The 9,114-nt window shown below is 46.6% G+C and overlaps 1 non-coding gene across 1 annotated transcript; it reads right to left on the bottom strand.

The window, feature by feature from the left end:
• Positions 1-528: 528 nt before the first annotated feature.
• On the bottom strand, positions 529-603 carry Trnas-cga. The gene has a single exon. It is a non-coding gene; the product is annotated as a tRNA-Ser (tRNA).
• Positions 604-9,114: the final 8,511 nt, after the last annotated feature.

The following is a 9,114-nucleotide window of genomic DNA, read 5'->3' on the forward strand; positions in this document are numbered from 1 at the left end:
GTAGTTCTAAGCTTAGGGGACTGATGACGTCAGCTGTTAAGTCCCGTAGTGTTTAGAGCCATTTCATGAATTGTAGAACCAAATTTTCCAAAATCGTCGCCGGTTTTATAGAACTGGCAATGATGCACCCTAGCTGATGTTTTCGTATTGACAACACCAACTCTCGTCATCACTGATGATTTTTTTACGTTTCAGTCAGTAACGATAGACGCCCACGCGTCATTGTTTCTGCTCGGGAGCCAAGTAGTGCGGCACAAACATTTCACACATTTTTTGTTCCTTAAAGCACTGTGGAGAAAGTCTTCAAGACTTAGTTTAGAAATGTTGCTCCATCGTTAATTGCGACCCAGCAGCATTGATACACTGCGGTACAGGCACACTATGTAACAGTGCCCGCTCGCAACCGGCTGCACGAACGCGCATCTGCTGTTTACAGTTGTTCATTAAAGCTAGCACCGTAATTACGACGCTGACGTCGCTTTCGCGTCAAGAAGAAAATCAATGAAACTTCTTGGCAGATTAAAACTGTGTGCCCGACCGAGACTCGAACTCGGGACCTTTGCCTTTCGCGGGCAAGTGCTCTACCAACTGAGCTACCGAACCACGACTCACGCCCGGTACTCACAGCTTTATTTCTGCCAGTACCTCGTCTCCTACCTTCCAAACTGTGAGTACCGGGCGTGAGTGGTGCTTCGGTAGCTCAGTTGGTAGAGCACTTGCCCGCGAAAGGCAAAGGTCCCGAGTTCGAGTCTCGGTCGGGCACACAGTTTTAATCTGCCAGGAAGTTTCATATCAGCGCACACTCCGCTGCAGAGTGAAAATCTCATTCTGGAAGAAAATCAGTCTTTTAATTTTTTGAACGGACAGTGCACATCGAAGGAAAGTGTGCATGACAGTGATTATGTGATTACGAGCGGTGCGCTGACTCCATCTGCTTGCATACGAGATGGTGTAATGAACTACACGAGGGACATGTGGACGACAGGCTGCGCGAATCGATTACGAGCTACACTCGTATGGATTTACTTTGCTCGTGTCCTCTCATGTATATTCACTTAACCAACGCAGTATCACAATTCTGGCTAATTAAATCTGCAGCTGCTAATACCAGGCTTCAGAATGACGTAGCTGAGTTACAACACGCGCATGGAGCCAATAATCTAGTAGCAAAGCGCGAGTCCGCGCCAGTACAAACACGACGTATTCACTCCGCACCATTTGCGCCAATAAAACCGAATGTTAAGCCGGTCCGTCAGTAACCGGTACGGGTGGCACGTCATCACGGAGAGTGGGCCGTGGAATGTGGACTCTGAATTAGTACCGGATTGCGCGCTATTACGCGCGACACAGTTCGGCCGGTAAGCCAAACGAGACTGCAATCTAGAGCGAGTACCTGCTTTAATCTAAGCTATTCTCTCAGTGTTTGCCCTAAATTAAGCACTCATAATCGGCGGAGCGGCGCTCAAACAGCGTGTCCGACAACAGACGGTGTTTGTAAACAAGGCCGCCAGCGGTGGGTGCAGCACTGTCTGCGACGGGCGAGGCGCTTTTGGGCGCTGGCGAAGAGGCCGTCGGCCGTGGTAGTCGGTCGGTGGTCGACGGTCGGCGGTGGTAACCTGCGCGCGATGCGACGGCCCGCGCTGCACAAACATCATCTAAGCAGCCGGCCGGCTGCTAACTACCAGCGCGGCGACGGCAAACATTTAGCCCAGTATCAATAACGACACACGGCCGCCCGTCGCTGTTTGTGTTGGACCGGGCCGCGTGACTCTGAATATTAGTTGCGAACAGTCTCTCTCTCTCTCTCTCTCTCTCTCTCTGTCTCCTGCGGTCTCACAGGCGGTCCTCTCCCGTTTAGGCAGTCACAAAACGAACGCTGTTAACGCCAGACACACACGCACGCAGTTCAGCTGTTAGCCACTCCATGAACTATATTCTGCCAGGAAGTTCCCTGACATATTTCTCGTTCCATCATCGACCTGGAGCTAACAAGCTTGTGATGAGTCTGGAGTGTGGTATGATGTGTTACGCGTGACGAGTTGGTTTCAAGTGTGGTTATCGTTTTGGGTCTAAAATATATCTTTCGAACATTATGTATTGTCATTATATCTACAGGCTTTAAGGGTACCTGGAAGTCGTGGCCTCTAGCTTTTATCAGCATTCTGGAACTTAATAACACAAAAACTTTGATAGATATTGGAATGAAACTTTGACCCCTGCCATAAAAACATTTAAAAACTGTGGAATATTGATTTTTGTCTTATGTGCTGAATTACGTGTAATTTTTATTTTATGTAGACTACTTCTACACGACTCAAAGTAAAAGATCAAAACAAATTTCATTCTTTTTAACTATGAACTTGTTGAAACAATAAACCAGGAATATGTACTAATTTTTAATATTGTGTATTAAAAAACTGTTTTCTTTGAAGTCAATTTTTTTCATAATAATTAAAGAACGTGTGACATGTTCCAGCTTAAAATATTTAATTTACTCTTCAGTAATGTCGTTCAATGTGTAGCCCAGCTGGACAAAGGAGGCCAGAAAAACAGGGAAAAGAAAAAAAACTAAAAAAGGTGCAAAAGGACTCTCGTAATCAACACGATTATGGAGCTGGAATGTTTTGACCAGTTACCATTGAGAAGGAAACATGAAAATCTTAATATATTCCGACATAATTGCCGTAAAGGAGTGTGACTATATCATAAGTTACATGAAACTTCCTGACGGATTAAAACTGTGTGCCGAACCGAGACTCGAACTTGGGACCTTTGCCTTTCGCGGGAAAGTAAAGCTGTGAGGTCGGGGCGTGAGTCGTGCTTGGATAGCTCAGATGGTCGCCGGCACGGTCAGCGTGTTCGGTGAGAGGGTTAGATGCCCTCTGTAATAAAATGAGTTAATGGATCAACGACGACCTGAAACGGGTCTCTTGCGACGTCCGCCCCGAGCAGATGCAACGAACGAAAACGAACAAAATGAGATAAAAAAAAAGGTGGTAGAGCACTTGCCCGCAAAAGGCAAAGGTCCCGAGTTCGAGTCGCCGTCCGGCACACAGTTTCAATCTGCCAGGAAGTTTCATATCAGCGCACACTCCACTGCAGAGTGAAAATCTCATTCTGGTTAATTGCATGCTTATTTGACACCATAATAATGGAGCCATGGTCACAGTACATAATTTTTTATTTAAACTAAGTTTATTTCTTTTTTTTTTTAAAAAAAAGAAACAATTTATGTACCGTGACTTGGCTCCTTATCGTAGTGCCAAATAAACATTTAAATGACAACCTTAGTTTCAGTTTCCCATAATGAATGTTTCTGCGTAGTTAGGTATCGCTATTTCACCCAATATTAAACCTACAAACACAAAATTTTACATGAGTACTAATATAGTGCATGCCTACACAGTGAACTACATTATTCAGCTTCAGAGACACGTTGCCTGTCCACTCGTAGTAGTCCAGTTTTCATATTGTCCCCAGTTTTGATGAGTAGTCTGCTCATGGTTGTTCTGCTTGTTGGTCTACCATCAAAGCATCTTATGGCGTCCATCACACCAATGTGAAAAGATGACACGCAGACAAAAACAGGCTTTACCAACACCTACTCTATTAGCCTAGGTTGAGGCAGCGCATGGCCAAAAAGTGCGTAAGCTTCAATGTTCTCAGTTGTCGGTCGTTTATGACCGGCGGCATCTCCTTGTGACCGTGGACGTTCCACATTGATAAACTAAGAAATCGAGGAATTTCATTCGCAGTTTGGCCGTAGTAAGTTCGAAACACGAGAGTTCCGTTCTGCCATTTTGTTAGATCTGGACACGTCGAACTATCTCACTACTCTGATCCCATGCAACCGACCCGTATGTACATATCGCTTCACTGCCATGGCGTACTCACCGGCGGAATATCACTCGGCCTTTTACACACCGATTACAGCCCTCCAAAACGTTCGGTGTTCGCTTTCAGAGGACTGACTGATACTTTGCCCGGTGAGCTTATTTATACAGGACGTTTCACACTTCTACAAAAAAAAAAAAAAAAAAAAAAAAAAAAAAAAAAAAAAAAAAAAAAAAAAAAATGGCTCTGAGCACTATGGGACTTAACATCTGTGGTCATCAGTCCCCTAGAACTTAGAACTACTTAAACCTAACTAACCTAAGGACATCACACACATCCATGCCCGAGCAGGATTCGAACCTGCGACCGTAGCAGTTGCGCGGTTCGGGACTGAAGCGCCTAGAACCGCTCGGCCACCGCGGCCGGATCACACTTCTACAGGTTTGTAGAGGATACTTATTACTTGATCAAGTTTTACTCAGGAGTCCATGACCGGAAACGATTCGTTTCCATGTTACAAGGGAAATAACATCTACAGATTTTTCTCGTATTTACTGTGATATTAGAACATCTGTTCGATCCGACGACCACCAAGTTCTGTGCACGTAGGTTATCCGCCCTGTAAGTTTGTATAAACTCTGCCCAACATGCGTAGTGTATGGTTAATCACTTCAGCTGCAGCTATGAACCCTGCACCAGACCTTCTTCGACTCGACAGGTGTCTCGTAAACGAGACACTTCATGTGGGCGCATAGGAAGAAGTCCAAAAGGTTTAAATCCGAGGATTTTGGTGGCCAAACATGTGGTCTCCTTGACCGATCCACCCGTCCTCGTAGACTAAGTTCAGATGGTTTCGGGTCCGAACTGTAAAATGTGCTGCCACGGCATCATCTTGGAGCCAAAATCTGTGCCGAATGTTCAGTGGCACATCTTCCAAATACTCCGCCAGCACTTATTGCAGGAATATCAAGTACCTAGCGCAAGTTATGTGCGAAGGCAGAATGTGCGGTTCAATCACACAACCATCACAGATACCTGCCCATACATTGATGCCGAAGGTGTGCTGAAATCTTCGTGTACACGTGGCTTTGAGGTTTTCTTGATCCCAAATGGGCTATTTTGAGCTTTCAAAACACCTTCCCTGTTGAAATACGATCCATGGGTGGACGAAATTCGCCTTGGGAACTGGGGCAATGGTGTAAAAACCATGCACAGAAACCGACATGTGGCACAAGATCCGCGAGGGGCATGAAGTGTACCTCCTGAGGGTGATTTGGGGGAGGTGCTGTTCCCATCAGACAGACGAGTGAAACACATCAAAGTCACGTGAAGTGGCTCGAGTACTCGTCGATGGCTTCTCTTCAACTTTATGAAGCACTTCCTCTTCCAATATGTTGTTCCACCGCCCTCGGAACTCCACAGTTTGCTTTATCTCCTGTGAATTTCCCATTTCCCTCAGCCGTTGTTCTACTCCAGCAAAGGGTGGGAAGAGATGAAGTCTTACGATTTATAAACTGCTCATGGTACAGACGTTGAGCACCTGTTCCATTACGGCAAACTTCACCGTAAATTAACAACAAAAAAATGACTCTGAGCACTGTGGGACTTAACTTCTGAGGTCATCAGCCCCTAGAACTTAGAACTACTTAAACCTAACTAACCGAAGAACATCACACACATCCATGCCCGAGGCAGGATTCGAACCTGCGATCGTAGCGGTCTCGGGGTTCCAGACTGGATTAACAACATATCGGGGTAATTTGCGCACGTGTACTGAAGCATCCTGTTACTGCTGGACAGGTCACCATAATGTCAACTGACGCGTCACCAGGAAGCATGAAGGCAAGGCACATGAAACCGGAGGACACCACCATTCATAAACATGGGTAGCCCACCATAACAGGCGGACTGGTTAAGAAACATCTAGCGCGCGGCTGAATAGCTCTTGTTTTCCTTGTAACACGGAAACAAATAGTTTCCAGACACGGATTCCTCTGTAAAACTTGATCTAAAAAGTTCCCTCCACAACCCCTAGAAATGTGAAACATGAATTGTGAAACAATCTGTATATAGGTACTGAGTGAAAATATATAGGTCGAGTCATTTGTAACGAATCTGCAGTGGTATTCCTATACATAAAATACACCACCGGCCATTAAAATTGCTACACCACGAAGATGACATGCCACAGACGCGAAATTTAACTGATAGGAAGAAGATGATGTGATGTGCAAATGATTAGCTTTTCAGAGCATTCACACAAGGTTGGCGCCGGTGGCGACACCTACAACGTGCTGACGTAAGGAAAGTTTCCAACCGATTTCTCATACACAAACAGCAGTTGACCGGCGTTGCCTGGTGAAACGTTGTTCTGATGCCTCGTGTAAGGAGGAGAAATGCCTACCATCACATTTCCGACTTTTATAAAGGTCGGATTGCAGCCTGCCGCGATTGCGGTTTATCGTTTCGCGACATTGCTGCTCGCGCTGGTCGAGATCCAATGACTGTTAGCAGAATATGGAATGGGTGGGATCAGGAGGGTAATACGGATCGCCGTGCTGGATCCCAACGGCTTCGTATCAGTAGCAGTCGAGATGACAGGCATATTATCCGCAAGGGTGTAACGGATCGTGCACTCACGTCTTGATCCCTGAGTCAACAGATGGGGACGTTAGCAAGACAACAACCATCTGCACGAACATTTCGACAACGTTTGCAGCAGCATGGACTATCAGCGCGGAGACCATGGCTGCGGCTACCCTTGACGCTGCATCACAGACAGGAGCGCCTGCCATGGTGTACTCAACGACGAACCTGGGTGCACGAATGGCAAAACGTCATTTTTTTCGGATGAATCCAGGTTCTGTTTACAGCATCATGATGGTCGCATCCGTGTTTGGCGACATCGTGGTGAACGCATATTGGAAGCGTGTATTTGTCATCGCCATACTGGCGTATCACCCGGCGTAATGGTATGGGGCGCCATTGGTTACACGTCTCGGTCACCTCTTGTTCGTATTGACGGCACTTTGAACAGTGGACGTTACATTTCATATGTGTTACGACCCGTGGCTCTACCCTTCATTCGATCCCTGCGAAACCCTACATTTCAGCAGGATAATGCACGACCGCATGTTGCAGGTCCTGTACGGGCCTTTCTGGATACAGAAAATGTTCGACTGCTGCCCTGGCCAGCATATTCTCCAGATCTCTCACCAATTGAAAACGTCTGGTCAATGGTGGCTCGTCACAATAGCGAGTTACTACTCTTGATGAACTGTGGTATCGTGTTGAAGCTGCTTGGGCAGCTGTACCTGTACACGCCATCTAAGCTCAGATTGACTCAGTGCCCAGGCGTATCAAGGCCATTATTACGGCCAGAGGTAGTTGTTCTGGTTACTGATTTCTCAGTATCTATGCACCCCAATTGCGTGAAAATGTAATCACATGTCAGTTCTAGTATAATATATTTTTACCATGAATACTCGTTTTTTTATCATCTGCATTTGTTCTTGATGTAACAGTTTTCATGGCCAGTAGTGTAAGTGCATCCAACAGCGATCTCTGGTGGTGAGTTGCGCCCTGCCACTCGATGCGTTATCAGGCGGCAGTAATGCGATTTACGGCGCACGAGGAGCCCGGCAGCCACAAAGGAGGGTGTGTGGGTCTCGCTGGCGCTGCAGCCGGCAGCCAACCGTCACGTGTGCAGCACTGACGAGTGGGCCTGCTCGCCCCGCGCCTCGCCGGGCCCAATTACAGCTAATTAAGTGGCACCCCTGCCTGAGCGCCTCTGCCGGCTAATTAGTTAACTTAATGCCCGCTATGGAGATGCTGTTTCAACAGGGAGCCGGCCAGATGTCTCTTTTTCTGCGAGCGTCCCAAGTACCTCCGCACCTCTTCCCTCGTTGCCAGTTAGTTCCCCACTAAAGAACCGAGAACGGAAGATTCTCCTCATTAATAACGGGCAGCAGGGCGTAGAATAACGCCCTACAGCTTCGAGTTCTGTACGGGTTTTCTAAGGAAAAAGTGGTTCGAGAGGTAGTTTACGAAGGTCGATTAACAATGTCAGTGCATGTTACTGTAGATTGTCTTCTTCTTCTTTTTCTGGACTGCAGAGCTTAGGCGGTGTGACACGAAGAAGTTACAGACGTCGGCTGGGAGAGGGCATAGCTTGAAATCAATGAGGAAAGTTGAAAATTTGTGCCGGACCGGGATCTGAAACCAAGTCCGGATGGCGCAGTGATCAGGGAATCTGCCTGGTAAGTCGGAGACCCACTCTCAGTCAGTGTCCCTAATTCATTTGTGTCTTAATTGGTAGCGGCTGCTGGATCAAAATAGTTCTGTTCTTTTGGATATGCCTGAAAGAACAGATTTCTTTCTTGGTCGTCTTAAATCTCTTTTTCCTGAGGACTTGCACTTGTTTACAAGAACTGGAATTTTGTCTTCATTCATCCGCTTCAAATGTTGATTGTATAACGCATTTTAATATTGATGGTAGTGACGTAAACTGTTTTATTTCTGCTGTTTGGCGTCAAAATAAGAAGGTTGCTGTGAGCGAATATTGTAAATCATTTTGTGATACCTGAAGATGATCAGTTGATCGAAACCTGGTAGTTAAGAAGTATTTATTACACTACTGGCATTTAAAATTGCTACACGACGAAGATGACGTGCTGCAGACGCGAAATTTAACAGACAGGAAGAAGATGGTGTGATATGAAAATGATTAGCTTTTCAGAGCATTCACACAAAGTTGGCGCCGGTGGCGACACCTACAACGTGCTGACATGAGGAAAGTTTCCAAGCGATTTCTCATACACAAACAGCAGTTGACCGGCGTTGCCTCGTGAAACGTTGTTGTGATGCGTCGTGTAAGGAGGAGAAATGCCTACCGCCACGTTTCCGACTTTGATAAAGGTCGGATTGTAGCATATAACGATTGCGGTTTATCGTATCGCAACATTGCTGCTCGCGTTGGTCGACATCCAATGACTGTTGGCAGAATATGGAATCGGTGGGTTCAAGAGGGTAATACGGAACGCCGTGCTGGATCCCAACGGCGTCGTATCATTAGCAGTCAAGATGACGGGCATCTTATCCGCATGGCTGTAACGGATCGTGCAGCCACGTCTCGGTACCTGAGTCAACAGATGGGGACGTTTGCAAGACAACAACAATCTGCACGAACAGTTCGACGACGTTTGCAGCAGCATGGACTATCATCTCGGAGACCAAGGCGGCGGTTACCCTTGACGCTGTATCACAGACAGGAGCGCCTGC

The sequence above is a fragment of the Schistocerca americana genome, chromosome 4 (assembly GCF_021461395.2).
Source record: "Schistocerca americana isolate TAMUIC-IGC-003095 chromosome 4, iqSchAmer2.1, whole genome shotgun sequence".
In the NCBI taxonomy this organism is placed as follows: domain Eukaryota; kingdom Metazoa; phylum Arthropoda; class Insecta; order Orthoptera; family Acrididae; genus Schistocerca; species Schistocerca americana.